This window comes from Anolis carolinensis, unplaced genomic scaffold (assembly GCF_035594765.1).
Source record: "Anolis carolinensis isolate JA03-04 unplaced genomic scaffold, rAnoCar3.1.pri scaffold_8, whole genome shotgun sequence".
In the NCBI taxonomy this organism is placed as follows: domain Eukaryota; kingdom Metazoa; phylum Chordata; class Lepidosauria; order Squamata; family Dactyloidae; genus Anolis; species Anolis carolinensis.
This window is the reverse complement of record NW_026943819.1, coordinates 10,789,468-10,806,641: the sequence shown is the minus strand read 5'-3', so window position 1 is coordinate 10,806,641 and position 17,174 is coordinate 10,789,468. Positions and strand designations below refer to the sequence as shown.

Here is a 17,174-nt window from a genome sequence, read left to right as displayed (position 1 = left end):
TTTTTTAGGGCTGAAAAAGCTCCCCTCAGCTTATACTCGAGTGAGGGTCCTGGCCAGGTCCTATTCAGGTTGACTTATACTTGAGTATATATTCAGAGTTGAACAGTCTTATCTTATTAAAGTCTTATTACTGTATTATCTTAAATTACAGTTTTATATAAATATTCAAAAACATTTAACCTATGGATGCCTCAAATAATACAATTTTATTAATATCTATTTTTATTTTTGAATTTGACCTGTAGCTGCTGCATTTCCCACCCTCATCTTATATTCGAGTCAATAAGTTTTCCCAGTTTTTGTGGTAAAATTAGGCGCCTCGGCTTATATTCGGGTCAGTTTATACTCGAGTATATACGGTATGTTGAAATGGGCAAGCTTTCCATTAGCTGTGATCACTGAAACTTAGCTTTTATGTCATTTGTTAGGAGTTTAGACACAACATGTCTATGATAACTTCTTTCCATTGGTATGTGTATGTTTTCATACCTGTTCTATTCCTGTATCACATACTCTTCTTCTGTCTGTGTTTGCATCTGCCCTCTCTTCCTGCCTATCCTCCTGGAAATATGTGTAATAAGAGTTGTTCCGTCCCCCAGGACGATGGTTTGCCTTACATTTTGTTTCGGCCTTTGGCTGCAAAAGCCCAGGAAAGGTGGCTTGGAGTCTGCTAGAGCTGGCTGCAGTTTTCTTTGCAATGATTGGTCAAAGAGTACAACATCTTAGGACCGCCCTTTTTTACCAGGGTCTAGTCTCCATTTTGGAGCCTCATTCTGGCTATAGTCTTCCAACGTGCTGGAGCTGTGCAAGGCTAACTGGGACAAATCATCCTCAAAAGCAGGCCAATCTAAGCCTATCCAAATTAGATAAGTATTGAATTATACTGATCTGGAATAGGAAATCTAGTTAGAGGAGCAGGGTTATTCCATCGCTTCTAGAACTAATCTTTGCTGTAAAGATAGGGAAGGAAAGAGTTTCTCCTTCTAATATAGACAGCGTGATTAGGGTATAGTGGTTTTATAATCACCTTTGCCTTCTGGAACCAGGGATAATTCTGCAACTAAAACCTATGGAAATTTGTTTCATTTTCTGCAACTTTAAGATCTGTGCCAGGTTTACAACCTTGTATGAATAAACATCCTTTTTTGAAGTTCTCCAGACTCAGTCGTTCAATATTTTAGGACAGCTTATAGGGATTTGCAGTTCGCCCGGATAAAGGACGGCACGTTTCAGCTTTATAGTTTTTTTTTATTGTCTGGCGGACGGCACAGTTTTGAGGACGATCAGCGGTTTTCCGCTTGAGCTAGCCTGCACGGCCATAGAGACTTTGATTTTGTTGGTCTGTTGCAGTGAAGCTTGCTGCCATTCCTTCAGCCTCTGCAGTATCCTGCTCTTCAGCTGCGGCTGTTTCTGCAATTGCACGGCTGTGCAAAACCCAGCAATCTACCCCGAGCTCCTTCGGTGGCAGGTATCGAGCCGCGGAGCTCCAGCAGCAGTCTTTGGGCTCACACAGAGGTGGTGAGTCCAGAAGCACCAGGCCGGGACCCAGATAAGCCTGGCAACTCCAAAAGAAAGTTCTGGCTGAGTCTTCACAGTGGCTAGGATCTCGGCCGGGACAGTCGCCCGGCGGTGGTGACCTGCCTCATGGTCCGGCGGTGGTGACCTGCCTCATCATCCTGCGGTGGTGACCTGCCTCATTGACCTGCGGCGGTGACCTGTCTCATCATCCTGCGGTGGTGACCTGCCTCATTGACCTGCGGTGGTGACCTGTCTCATCGTCCTGCGGTGGTGACCTCCCTTCACAGCGGGGAGGAGGCGTCTCTTCTCTCCTCCTTTCCAAAGCCAGCCTCGGTGCTCCTTCGGCGGCAGGCCTCGAGCCGCGGAGCACAAGGTGCTTGAAAATTTGGCGAAGTCGCCATTTTGGCAGTTTACGTCACTCGGGCAAGGGAGGTATCAAGTGGCAAGTTGCTGTCAGTTGGCATTTTGCAGCTTGCCTACCAAAGTTTGGCGCCAAAGGTCACAATCTTTGTAAAGTATAGTTACTTAGTGATATATATTGCTATGGTTAAGTGCTGTGAATTGTATTATATATTGAATTTGCTTTTATTGTAAATTTACTTGCAGGTATATTGCATTTGCCTTTGTTGTAAATTTACTTGCTATTAAGAATACATAATGTCTATGCAATTTCAAGATGATGCAGATGGTATACCTCCTTCTGAGGCTGAAAGTAGGAATGAAAGGCCCCAAAGGATAAAGCACCCTTCAGCCAAGATGCTAGCCCATCTAATAGATGAAAAGGAGCTCCTCCATGTGAGGTTAGGTTCGGCATGGGAGCGAATTGTAACATTAATGGACAGAATTGAGAGCTTGGGTATTACAAGGGTGCCATCCATATTACAGACAGACCTTGAAGAGACCTTCGGTATTTGGAGGGGTTTGGTGTCTAAGATAGTCCAGGTCCTCGAGCGCATTAACGCCAAGGATTCAGAGTTAGAAATAGTGAGTGTCTTAGCTGACACTAATGAGAAAGAAAATAAGGTGAGGGCAATTCTAGATGCCTTGGAATTTAGTTCTCCATCTGTTAATCTAAGGTCTGAGCCAAAAGGAAATCAGTCTTCCTTATGCAGCCATGAGACCAATCTTTTAAAATCACCTGCTGTGGCACTTAGTCTTAAGTCCAACCGCTCTAGCCAGGTATCTAAGCTAAGGGAGTGTGCATCATCTAAACATAGCCACTCTAGCAAGTCTTCTGCTGCTGGGAGTGCCATCTCTTCCCTAGCTGCCTTGCACATTAAGGAGGCTGCACGTCTAGAGCTAAAGAGCAAGGTAGCGGGGGCGGAGGCTGATGCTAAGGCAGCTGATCTCACCCTTCCCTTTAAAGAAGAAGAGCAACGACTGCAAATAGAACAGGCCCGTAGACAAAGCGAAATGCAAATGGAACAGGCCCAAAGGCAAGGTGAAATAGAAATGCTTAGAATAAGGATGGATGCTACTGCCAAAAAGGTAAGGGCTGAGACTTTGGCCAAGGCCCTAATTGAGCCACTCACAGAAGAAAATGTAAGTCAGTTGCCGAAGCAGGACCCTTCTTCCAAGGTGCTTGTGCATCTTAATAGCTTAAACAGCCAGTTTTCGGATGAGGAACAGGAAGACTTCTCTCCTTACCCAGAGCAGGGCCCCAAAGTCACTTTTGAGTTTCCTGCAGAGCAGAGCGTCATAGCGGGGAGCTCACCCTTGCCCGAGCTACCTGTGCCTCCTGCTAAATCCCTAGGTCAGTCAATCAGGGCCTCAAGGCCAAGTGCTAGTTGGCCCTTACAGACAGCTGCACAGGGAGCCACCGATTCGTCAGTGGTCGATGTCATCCCTCCAAGAGGCCAAAGGTTGACGCAAGGTGCACGGTGGGAGTCCACTCCACAACAGCAAACTCCTCAATTGTTCCCTTCGACGCCAGAGTCCCAGCTTGTCTCCATCATCAGAAGCCCCAGAAGAGATCTTAAGGACAAGGGTGTCGAAAAGTTTTCGGACAAGCCTGAGGAATTTCTTCTCTGGAAGGCCACCTTCCAGAGAGCAATCAGAGACTTAAAGTTATTGCCTGAGGAAGAACTGACTCTTCTGGCTGCATGGTTGGGCCCAGCCTCATCCTCACAAGTTAAGAAGATCTACGCAGCCCACGTAGCCGATCCCGACAAAGCCCTGGAAAAGGCCTGGGCCAGGTTGCAGCAGAGGTATGGGGCCAGCACAGAGATTGAAGCATCTCTTATGGACAAGCTCCAAAGGTTCCCAGCTTTGAAACTCAAAGACTTCAAACTCTTGTGGGACCTCAGCGATCTCCTTACGGAATTAGAGTCGGCCAAGGAGAATCCAGAACTGCCCGGTTTGAAGTGCCTCGATCAGCACCTGTCCCAGAGGCAGATCTTGACCAAGCTGCCCTTCACTTTGCAAGAACGCTGGGGACAGGAGGTCTTCAACTACAAGGAGGCCCACTCCCAGGCATACCCTCCATTTTCTCATTTGGTCCAGTTCATCACCAGGGCGGCCAGAGAAAGGAATGATCCGCAGACGGGCCTCCCCACCTTATACCGAGGGACCCAGCCAGAGAAGGCACCTAAAGTGGAGAAAAAACCATCCAGAGAGGCCAAAAGACCGGTTAGTGTTAAGGCTGTTGAAACTCAGCACAGGGCCAACGAATCCAAGTCAGAGGTGAAGGAGGTGCTCTGCCCCATTCACCAAAAGCCTCACAGTTTGGCCAACTGCCGGGAATTTGGCAAGAAGCCTTATAAAGAAAGACAACAGATTGTACAGAAGCTGGGCATATGTTTTAGGTGCTGTGGAGCAACTCCTCACTTTGCATCCAACTGCAAAGAGGACGTCAAATGCGCAAGGTGTAACAGCCTTAAGCATTGCACCGCGATGCACAACTCTGACGCTGTCTCCCGCGCCAAAGGGGACACGTCTTCCAAAGAAGGGTCATCTACTGAAGCCACCAACATGCAGACCGCGTCACGGATGCAGGAGGATGCTCCATCGGTCGCCTGTACTGAACTATGCTCTGACGTGCACCAGTTCAGAGTCTGCCATCCCATCTGCCTAGCAGATGTATATCCAGCCAGAAGACCTTGGCTTAAAAAGAGACTTTACGTGGCTTTGGATTCACAAAGCGACGCCTCCCTGGCGACTCCAGAGTTTTTCCAACTGTTTGACATAAAAACCCAGACGGTCGACTACACCATGTCCACCTGTGTAGGGAAGAAGAAGTTGCAGGGTCGCATAGCATCCGGCTTTGTTGTCTCCTCTTGTGACCAGAAGAGACTGTTCGAGTTACCAGACCTCATTGAGTGTTCCTCTATTCCCCGGAACAAAAGGCAGATTGTCACCAGAGAAGTCGTGGAAGCCCATCCTCACTTGCGAAAGCTGAAGAACGCCTTACCTGCTTTCCGTCCAGATGTGGACATTGCCCTTCTGCTTGGTGCGGACTGTCCGAACTTGTTCTATGTGAACGACCAAGTTAAGGGACCTCCAGGGGCGCCCATTGCTCAGCTGCTACCACTAGGCTGGACAGTTACAGGCCCAGTGTGCATAAATAGGATGCACCCTCCATCGTCGGTGGGCACTCGTCAAGCGCACGTGCTTCAAGGCAGTCGCCCCACACTAATGCATAGCTGTTTGAGTCATATCTCGGTCTATTGTCAGGGGATAACACCAGAGTATTCTTCCATCTTTGAAGTCTCCGAAAGGGATGAAACTACAGCGCTTTCCAAAGATGAACAGAGGTTTTTAGAGATCATGAACTCTCAAGTTTCCCGGAGTCCAGAGGGAAATTGGATAGCCCCTCTGCCTTTTAAAGCAGGAAAACCCACTTTGCCTAACAACAGGCATGTGACAGAAAAAAGACTCTGGTCACTGAAGAAGATAGGATGGGATCAAGAGCTGACCCCATCGGTGAAAGCAGCTTGGGCAAATTGGACTTCTCAAGCTGAAGGACTGGAAACCATCACAGTTCCCAGACAATTTGTTCCCTGCAAGGCGATGATAGAACCCACCACAGAACTTCACATCTTCTGTGATGCATCGGAACGAGCCATAGCAGCTGTGGGATACATGCGGCAAAGGGACAAGAATGACTGCCACGTTGGGTTCATCATGGCAAAAGCCAAAATAGCTCCTATGGGAACTTCAATACCCCGGCTGGAATTGTGTGCAGCAGTTCTTGCTGTCCAGCTCTGGTGCATCATCCAGCAAGAGATAGGAGACTTGTTTCAAGATGTCCATTTCCACACGGACAGTACAGTTGTGCTTGGTTACATCAACAACACAACCAAAAGATTCAAAGTGTACGTAGCAAATAGAATTAACAACATTCTATCTAGCTCCACACCTAGCCAGTGGCATCATGTTGCCACAAATGACAACCCAGCCGACATCGCTTCTAGAGGAGCATCAGCTCAACGAGTTTTAAGATCCAGTTGGTTGATGGGTCCACGATGTTTAGCGGATGTCTACTTCCCGTTGGTCTTTTCACCTTCGGAAAGCATAGAATTACCAGAGTCTGTTCCAGAAATAACAGCCTGCAAGACCACCACTGCAATCAAGACAGGCCAAAGATCTTACCTGGAACTACACCGCTTTGAGCATTTTTCAGAGTGGCACAGTCTTCTTAGAGCAGTTGCTAGGCTTATACATCGTTTAGCTTGCAAAGATAGTGAGCCTTTACAGGTCCAGGATATGATAAAGGCTAAGAGCGTCATATTCAAGTCAGTACAGAGATCTGCTTTCAAGCAGGAAATAGCTAGGCTAGAGCAAGGGCTCAACATCCCTAATCAAAGTCTTCTAAATGAGTTAAACCCATTTCTAGACAAGGAGGGTATTTTGAGAGTTGGAGGAAGGTTAGCCAAAGCTAAACTCAAGGCGTGCATAAAAAACCCCATCATCATACCCCCTAATAGTCACACTGCATTGCTGCTCGTTCGGCATCACCATGAAAGGATCCATCATCAGGGTAGAACTCTAACTGAGGCAGCCCTTAGAAATGAAGGTCTGTGGGTAGTTAATGCCAAAAGGTTGGTCAACAGTTGTATTTTCAAATGTGTTAAATGCAGGTGCCTTAGGCGAAACTGTCAAAGTCAGTTAATGGCAGAACTACCTCAGGATAGGACTTTGACAGACCCACCCTTTTCCCATGTGGGAATCAATGTGTTTGGTCCTTGGGAAATTGTTACCAGAAAAACCAGGGGTGGTGTTGTAAATAATAAAAGATGGGCGGTTTTGTTTACTTGTTTGTCAAAACAAACTGTCTATATTGAGGATGTAGAGGGAATGGACACTTCATCATTCATAAATGCCTTGAAAAAGTTTATAGCCCTCAGAGGGCCAATTAAGTCAATTTGGTCGGACTGTGGCACCAATTTTGCATGTGCAGACCTTAGCCAACCACTTCTGGAAGAGGTGGAAGGCCGAATGCTTAAGCCAGCTTCCAACCAGAAGACTCTGGCAAACCCCAAAGGACAATGTCAAGGTGGGAAACCTTGTGTTGCTAAAGGACAAAGACCTGCCCCGCTATACCTGGCCTATGGGCATTATACTAAAGACCTTTCCTTGCCCTGACGGTAAGGTTAGAAAAGTTCAGGTAAAGACTCATAGTAAGGACAAAATGTCTGTCCTAGACAGACCAACCAGCAATCTCGTGTTGCTTATCCAAAGTGTGTAAGTTTTATACTGTTTTATTGTTGTGTATACAAAGGTGTTTGTATGTTTTTGAGTGGTAAATTCCCACATCCTGGGAATTTAAGCGGGGAGTGTTCCGTCCCCCAGGACGATGGTTTGCCTTACATTTTGTTTCGGCCTTTGGCTGCAAAAGCCCAGGAAAGGTGGCTTGGAGTCTGCTAGAGCTGGCTGCAGTTTTCTTTGCAATGATTGGTCAAAGAGTACAACATCTTAGGACCGCCCTTTTTTACCAGGGTCTAGTCTCCATTTTGGAGCCTCATTCTGGCTATAGTCTTCCAACGTGCTGGAGCTGTGCAAGGCTAACTGGGACAAATCATCCTCAAAAGCAGGCCAATCTAAGCCTATCCAAATTAGATAAGTATTGAATTATACTGATCTGGAATAGGAAATCTAGTTAGAGGAGCAGGGTTATTCCATCGCTTCTAGAACTAATCTTTGCTGTAAAGATAGGGAAGGAAAGAGTTTCTCCTTCTAATATAGACAGCGTGATTAGGGTATAGTGGTTTTATAATCACCTTTGCCTTCTGGAACCAGGGATAATTCTGCAACTAAAACCTATGGAAATTTGTTTCATTTTCTGCAACTTTAAGATCTGTGCCAGGTTTACAACCTTGTATGAATAAACATCCTTTTTTGAAGTTCTCCAGACTCAGTCGTTCAATATTTTAGGACAGCTTATAGGGATTTGCAGTTCGCCCGGATAAAGGACGGCACGTTTCAGCTTTATAGTTTTTTTTTATTGTCTGGCGGATGGCACAAGAGTATTTCTACATAAAGTGCTCCATCTCTCCTGATACCATGTAGTACTGCTTCTTTCCTTGCCATTTTTCAGGAATATGAGTCAGTATTGGTTATGCACCAATATTCATGAATACGTCTTCTACCTTACAGAGGAGGCTAAGTTTGATTACTTTCTCTGCTTCTTCTTGTATGTGGGCTGTTCAGCCTCTGCCGAGTGCATTAGTTCCTCCGCTTGAAAGTTCCACTACAAACTCACATTGCTCAGTAAGTTATTCCTTACCCTTTAGCGAAAGGGCTTCCCAAGCAGTTGATAAATCAAGAAAAACAAGACAGTCCCTGCCCTTTACATTGTCCCTGGAAATGGGACCTGTCTTTAATGTGCTTATTTATTGTTTCCATTTTAAAAGACAGAACCCAACTACTCTTTGTGGATCTTCACAATAACTAACACATCCGTCTTTCCCCCCATAATCCACTTTATTATTTCCAAAGTCATATCTTTCCCTTTTCTTTCTCTGTGTTATTGTTGATTGTAAGGAACTATTTAACAGTATTTTGTTATTAATTATTGTATTATCTCTAGTTTCCAAGAATTCTGTCTCTTCTATTATGCTTTGATATCTCTCTGTAGTATCAAAAAGCCTTAATCCTAGGATTACTCTCCGGATAAGCGATTTCTTTAACTGGAGTTTTTAGCTTGCCTTTAATGTTAGACTTGCTCTGTTCATGAAGCAGAAAATGCCTTTAGTTGCTGCAGAGATCTATAGATTAGGTGTGTAGTGCTTTTAAAGAGGGAAAAAAACCCAATAGTGTGGCAATTTATTTTTTTCTGAAAACATCACATCAGAGCTATGACCAAAAATCTTGCAAAACCTCTTCTTTCAAAATGGTCAGGCAATTTCACCGTGGAAGAAAATTCAAATTCACTTTAAACAGTGTTGGACTTAAATATTTATTTGTGGATGTAATTAGATACAGATGTTTGAAAAGTTCAGGGAATTTGACATCTGGAGCAAACCTACCTGATCTGGAGTTTTCCAATTAATCTGCAGATTTGAATATGATCCAGTTCAAAATCCATATCTCCACTAAGTTCCTAACCTACATTTCAGTTTAAGTTTAATTATACTTCGGAGAAAGCTGTTGAAAGATACAATATTAATTACAATCTAAAGGAGCAACAATAAAAAATCAAACTTCAAACAATAATAAATTGCAGTGTTACTCCTGAATTAATATTTTGTTGGTCCAAAGTTAGTTTAATGTATCTGTCAACTCATGAAAAACATTCAAAATTGGTTGACATTACTAGACATTACAACTAGAGATCAGCAACATGCCCTATTATTTCATTAGAAGCAGATAAATTCCTTATAGTAAGAAGTTTACAATTAATTTGTAAGTATTTGAACTTCAAGCTCATAAGGATTTGTTCTCCTGTTTAATTATATTCTTCAGGCATTTGTTTCTTGAGTAACAACTTTTGAAATTGAAGCAAGTTTAACCTCTTACCCAACAAAAGGCATTTCCAGTGATAGAAACTGGGCATCTATACGGGAGTCCCCAGGTTGTAAATATCTGATTGACAAATGACTCATAGTTACAAATAGGGGTGAGACAACAGGAAGGGAAATTCAATACTGGAAAGTTATCATGGGGAAAAGATGTCTTGTAACTTGGCACTCCATTGGGCTCTGTCCTGTCAGTGCTCCGGCAGCATGGTAAGAGGAAGCCCCAAGGATATGGTTAACTAACTGTATCCTCATAGAAGAAGCCAGGGACAGAACAGGAAGAAGGTGGGAACAGCCAAGAATTTTTTGGAATGGCAAACCATGGTAAGGGGATGAAGCTAGGCACTGCCCCACGGCCCCCCAACCCTCGTCCCCTGCTGTCCCCCGGCTTCTGAATTTCCATCTGATGAGGTCCTTAGTGTCCTGCAGGAATGTGCTGGTGAATACATCATATTCGCTTCTTCTTAATCCCTAGCAATGGAATGAAATCTTCCAGTTTCTCTATTTCTCACATTGAAATTATCATGCCCCAATTCCATGCAGCTCAATTCTGAACAGATATCCCTATTCATTCCACTCTTCACTTGTGTTTGTTCAGGTGAGATTAATCATAATTTCAGATTCAAAATATAAAGCAAATTTAGTCCTTCCCAATGAACAGCAAGGCAGGGGAAACCAGAAGGGCAGCTTTTGGGATAGAAAGAAGTGAGTGTCACATGGTGATTGAGGTGCCTATGGGGTCGTGGTGGCATGTCAGACCAAGCAACAACATGGCAGGCTGGGCAAGGAAGAGGGGTAAAAAAGTGTAAGCAGCTTATTCAAGGAATAGTGGGATGGGGGAATCCAGCTGGAAGTCTAGAGGAAAGAAGGTGTTGCACCCTAGGGCTACGAAAGCACTCTGAAAACCACACTTGAGCCAGTATCAAAAGCAAAGCAGTTTATTGAAGATTATATATATATGCAAGAAAATATTAAAAAGTCTCTGAAGTATATAGTCTATAATGAAAGGCACTTGACTGTGTAATTATAGTCCAACAAAGTCTTTGAAAGTTATAATCCACAGACAGAACTCGATAGTTCTACACAAAGAATCAAAGGCAGCAAGAAATCGGAGGTTGTAGAGATCCAAACAAGATGTAGCAATTTCAACAACTGTAATCTGCATGGAAAACATCCATCAGGAGTAACGAGAAACTGAAACAACAAGGCAAGGTCTACTTGAGGGTCAACAGGCTCGAACTCTCTCTAGGTAACTTGAGAAACAGCACGGGAAACAAGGCAAAAAACAGGGACTGGAACGTAGATGCTTCTCCCAAGGAAAGCAATGTTGACACCGCAAGGTGCAAAGGTCCCTTTAAGGGATTCTCAAGGCTGCCTGCCTTGAGAATCCAGGCATCTCCTGTTTCACAAGGGAAAGTTGACTCAACAGCGTTTGAGAGCTAAGCATCTGCAGCACCTTATACATTTTCTTTCACTCCTTTCTTGTGAGATAGATTGTCTGCGGTCAAAGAATGTATCCTCCCCAGCCGCCTCTCCATCTGATGAATCCAAACTTGGGTGATCATCAGAAAGTTCCCCAATTAACTGTTTTTTCTGAAGGTTCAACAACAGGCATCCGCAAGGTCACTGGGCTCGGATCCCAGTCTTGCAGAGGCCCATCATCCGATTCAGGCTCTGAGTTAACCTCCATCTCCTGTGAAGGGCATGATCCTGACGGCTGGGCTACAACAGAAGGGGGCAGGAGTACAGAGAGAAGGAAGCGGATATTTAAAAAGCCAGTAAAAGTGAAGGACACAAAGGAACCGAGAAGACAGGAAGAAGTAGAAATGCCTGGGGAGATCTCTTTGATTCCCTTTCCACCTAGCATGACCATTCCCTCACACACGCCACTGCATCAAAAAAGGGAAAAAAGAACAAAGGCACAGGGGAGAGGAAGGGGAATAGAGATATTTGGGTCCTCGCTGCTGTGATGACTCATGGGCCATGTAGTCCCGTTCCTAACGCTGTTGTGACAGATGAAGAGGAAAACTTGGGTTTTCCACCATTTCAGCCAGAATTGGAACTTTCCCAGCCTGAATTGGAGCCCTTGCACCTGCAAGAGGTTTGCCTTCCAGAAATCTGCCAAACAAGCCCTGAGTCAGAATCTCCCCCATTTTCTCGCCGTAGTTATTATCAACAACAAAAAGGAGTTCAGCAGGCTAATCGCAGAAGCCTGAGAATCGCAGCCAGGCATTCAGCTGATTAAGACTGCTTCCATGAGAAATTCTAAGGAGTCATGCATCTGGACACAGAGATTGACTTTCGGTTCTGATTCCCCAGAGAAGTGTTCTTTGGTGGGAAAACGAGACCCTATTTAGGTTCCTTGCCCCGAAGGAATCTTGCGGAGTCAATTCGTCGGCTACTGGAGTAGGTTGTGTGTGGACAGCGCTACTCCCGTTTCCAAGCCTCGTTCCTGTTTCCAAGCCTTCGTTCACGTTCCCAGCCTTGTTTGCTTCACGGACCTTGCCTTGTTTCCTAGGACTCAGCCTTGCCTTCCAGGACCTTGCCTTGCTTCCCGGACCTTGCCAAGTATTTACCACGGATCTTGTCCCTGTTCCTCGTTCCTTGTTGCCTTGAATCAAGCTTTGTGTACCAAGAATCAAGCTATTTCCTTGCCTTGCCTAAGTTTCATGGATTAAAGGACCTTGTCATCTCCCCTCAATCTGCTTGGCAAAGTGAGTGTTTCGGTTACTGGATTACAACTTTGGACCTTACTATTTCATATTGGACATTGTTTTCCTGGACTATATTTGACCTTTCCTGAAAGGACATCTTCTGAACTATATTCTACACTTATTTTTATTGCCTTTACTTATTTCCTTAATAAAGATATTAGATAGATTCTGGCCTCTGTGTATGGTTATTGGTGCTCTGCAGCCTGGGTCGTGACAGCTGCCTATGTGATGGTGGATGTTTAAAGGGGGCAAAACTACCTTGTGACCTGCTCAGGCTGAAGGTTTGGTTGAAAATTCCCAATTGTCTGGCATGGATGACTATATAGATCCACTTGAGATCTTGCAAAACCTCATGAAATTTGACATCCCATGTGACTTTGTATGTGATCTGGTGTATAATTAGTGGCAGATCTCATCCTTATGTCCTTCTAAGCTGGAGTGTTAAAATCGTCTTTGCTGTTAATGAATGTGTGTATTGTGGTGTAATTTATTTCGCATCAGTGAAAGATTTCGAATAGCACTACTAATAATGCTGAAAGAATATAGATGTTCTGGTTTCTCACTCTCAATTTATGGCTGATGAATTAGCATGTTCAGGCTGGAATTCAGTAAATATGTAGTCACAAATAAGACACGGAGAAAAAAGTGGGACTTATTTCTGAACAGCAAAAATAGGATTCCATTGCTGCTGTTGATTTTTAGCCAGGGATGGCCTAGGAAATTTTTGCTGCCTGCAGCATAACAGCAAATGGTGCTCCCTAGCCACCCGAGTCAGGGCGCATTTTATTCGAAGCTAGCCAAGGTATTTTGGCATATAATAATGAGAATCCAACATACTGCTCTCACCATTCCAGGTAGTAAAAACACAGTAATAATGAATTAGATTGCTGTTAATTTGGTGCCAAGCAGAGCCAGGCCAATTTCTGGCTGATGAATCATCCTCCCTACACACATACTACAAAAATGGTGTTAAACTTTATTTAAAAACATAGCAAGCTGTCTTATATGAAATCTAATCACTCATATCTCTGGCCAACTACCATAAACTCTGACTGGCAGATGGGTTTTATTTGGGATTTTTCCCTACCTTGTGTTCCCTGGTATTCTCTGTTGCTATCCCATAAAAGGGCTAAGCAGATACGACCCTGTTTAACTTTCACATTCAAACAAGAATGGATGTGCTGAGAGCGTCATTATTCTTCCTTTAAGGTGTCCAAGAATTGATACCACTCTATACATCTAATTTTGATTGAATGTGGAAGTTAAGCATGATAATTATAATATCATATTATAATATATTGTATATGCATATAATATTAATAATATTATTTTAATACAATTAGGTAAAGGTAAAGGTTTCCCCTGACATTAAGTCCAGTCATGTCTGACTCTGGGGTTTGGTGCTCATCTCCATTTCTAAGCCAAAGAGCCGGCATTGTCTGTAGACACCTCCAAGCTCATGTGGCCGGCATGACTGCATGGAGTGCCCTTACCTTCCCGCCGGAGCAGTACCTATTGATCTACTCACATTGGCATGTTTTCGAACTGCTAGGTTGGCAGAAGCTGGAGCAACAGCGGGCGCTCACTCTGCTCCCGGGATTTGAACCTGGGACCTTTCGGTCTGCAAGTTCAGCAGCTCAGTGCTTTAACACTAATGTTGTGATGGAGTCTTTGAGTAATGATACTACTAGGTGCACTAGAAGAGGAAGAAAGGCTACTCGTGAGCAAGACTCCGATGAGGAGCAACAAAGGAAGCGGATTAGGGAAATACTTATGGAGCTTACTGAGGATGACACATTTGAGGACTTTGAGGGGGATGATGGGATTAAGAATCAGGAGGATGGGATGACAAGTTCAGAGGATGAGGTAATGGACTGGACTAAGGTGCGGGAGATCCAGGACATCTTTAGAGAACCCACAAGTAGCGACACGTTCGAGGGTTGGCACAGTGGGGATCCGGCTGAATCTTGGGGAGTTATGGGGTTGGATAAAAGATGGACAGATTGGAGAGATCGGCAAGGAGATTCAGCTGAAAGGAGGCCTGGTGGGGCGTTGTCTGATTCTAGCTCTGAGGAGGAATTGAAGCAACAGGCTGCAGCTGCTAGCAGGGTGTTGGCTGATTCTAGTTCTGAGGATGATTTGTGAATATAAGTGGGTTTGGGAAATGGATCACCTTTGCAGTCGGCAAAGTGTTGTTGGGTGTTTGTGTGTCCTTGTGAGCTGTTTGGGAAGACGTACTTTGGGAAGACTTCTGTGAACTTGCCGTGCTGCATTCTACACTTTGGCTCTGTGTATGGCCTGGACTGGATTTCGTATTGCTGACTTCTCCTTCTCTGACCTGGACTGGATTTCGTATTGCTGACTTTTCCTTCTCTGACCTGGACTGGATTTCGTATTGCTGACTTCTCCTTCTCTGACCCGGATTGGACTCAACGATGCCGACATTGTGTTTGGATGACATTGACAGATGTCTTTGGGCCCCTGCTGGTTGTCTATTCCTGTCTGCTAACATCCTGCTGGGAATTGGAGTGCCTTCTTTGTTGTTTTACAAAGTTTGTTTTTAAACCGGATTATACTCCGGTTAAATCCGGGTTATTCTCCAGGGTCTGGGGTTTTGTTTTGGTTGCTGGGAATTCTGTGTTTCACACTGAAGATTAAGTGTTCTGAGCCTTTTGAGTTCGTTTTTGGGCTCCTTTTGGTTGTGAACTAATAAACTGTGAACTAAAGTCTGGTCTGGCGCTTTAAGGAGTCTGTGTTGCAACAGTTAATTATATATTATATATTACATGTAATATTATTAATAATATTACAATATATAGATATTGTACAATATGGTAATTTGTTGCCAGTATTGTGCTATGCTAATAATATAATATTGTATGTAAATTTAATTTGTAAGCCGCTCTGAGTCCCCTTCGGGGTGAGAAGGGGGGGGCTATAAATGTATTAAATAAATAAATAATCCCTATTTAGTGTATACATGTGTGTGTGTGTTCAGCCATACAGATGCATCTGAAAGGGAAGTGCATCATAATTCTTGAAAACAACAGCAGCAATAACAACATAAAATGATTCCAATGAGTTTTTTCTGACCAAATGTGTGAGAGTTTACATCTTTCCACCCGGAAAGAACAAAGTCAACTTTTGCTGAAAGGAAGTAAGGAATACTTCTTTCTTTTAGATGCAAATCTCCCTACCATTCTGATTTCATTGGATGAGCCCATCATGAGAGTGGTACAAGATGTTTTCTTACTTTCTATGTACAATCACAAATACATGAATATCATGCTGGAGTAATGGAGAAAGAAGTCCTTTGAGATTGCAGGCTAGTGTTGTGCATTTGTATGGAATTGCTGTTCATTTTGTTTAGTTTCATTCATTTTGTCTCATTTTCATATTTGTCCCCATTTCCGAATAGAATTTTGTCTTGCTTATGAAAAAAAATGAAAATTTTCGTCCCATTGGCGGCAATGGAAGGGCTTCAAAGGAAAAATAAATAAATGAGGCAAGCAGCCAGACAAAAAGGAAAAGTCCAAACCCAAATCCCAGTTTCCACCAGTGCCCTCACCAGCAAGGCAAACAGCTAGGCAAGGCAAAAGGCCAAGGATCACCTCCTCCCCGTCTCCTTCTCTGATGCACGAGGAAGTGATTGCAAGCATGGAGGCAATGTGGCCAGAAAACGAAAACAAGCACGATGACCACGCGGGGTACATTTTTCTGTTGCCTTTCGCTTCGTGCAAAAATGTCGTCATTCATTTCGTGCAGACAAACGGTCGACACGAAACGAATGCATGAAGGGAACAAAGGAAACAAACATTGCACACATCGCTATTGCAGACTGAGTCACCAGAGGCAGAGAGCATAACTACTTGTCCATGAATAAATAGATAACAACACATAACAATTAATTCTCTTTTTTGGTACATTTTCTCCAGATCTATGGAAGTTTCTTGACTGGCTGACAGCTAAAATTAGTTAAATTGGAATTCAGGGAGAGAGAAATGTAGATAAACTAAACCTAGGAATGATAAAGGAATGAAATTATGAAATCCTCTATTAGAGGTCTATTTGCTACTGGAAAGTGGGAATTAGTGAAGGATGAGAAATTCTTTCAATTTGTATTATAATGTGTTCTTACCTAATCTACAATACACAAAACTCAGTTATCCATCAAACTTGCACTTCTCTGAATTTTTCAGAGGAGCACAAAAAGAGTAATAAAAAGATATCTGAAGGAATAAATTAGGGGAAGACAACATCATAAATGAAATATTAGAAATACTAGTTACAAATAATGTATAGAATCATAGAATCATAGAAGAGACCACATGGGCCATCTAGTCCAACCCTCTGCCATGCAGGAAAAGCACAATCAAAGCACCCCCTGACAGATGGTCACCCAGCCTCTGTTTAAAGGTTTCCAAGGAAGGAGCTTCCACCACACTCCGAAGCAGAGAGTTCCACTGTTGAACAGCTCATACGCTCAGGAAGTTCTTCCTAATGTTCAGGTGAAATCTCCTTTCTTGTAATTTGAACCCATTGATCGAAGGCCTCCACCATCTTGCTTGGTGGTGGGGGAAGAGAAGGGATCTATGTTAATTGCAGTAATAGCATGTTTTTATGCATATGACTTTGTTTGATATTTTTATAGTTTTAATGGATTTAATCTACAGTTGTATGTATTTTATTTAGATATGTTATATATTTTTAAATATTTGTAAGGCATTGAATTTTGCCATTTCTTATGTTGTAAACCACTTTGAGTCCCCCCAGGGGTGAGAAAAGCGGTATAGAAATGCAGATAATAATAATAATAATAATAATAATAATAATAATAATAATAATAATAATAATAATAATAGCTCCATTGAGTACTAGTCTCCAAGGCAACAGAACACAAACCTACTCCCTCTTCCTTATGACATCCTTTCACATATTTATCCATGGTTCTCATGTCTCCTCTCAACTTTTTCTTCAGATGCTAAAC

General features: G+C 43.4%; 1 protein-coding gene across 3 annotated transcripts in view; it reads left to right on the top strand.

The window, feature by feature from the left end:
- The window catches only part of lrrtm4 (leucine rich repeat transmembrane neuronal 4), a 383,009-nt gene that overhangs the window by 286,823 nt on the left and 79,012 nt on the right, over window positions 1-17,174 (top strand). The gene's annotated exons all lie outside the window — the stretch shown is intronic.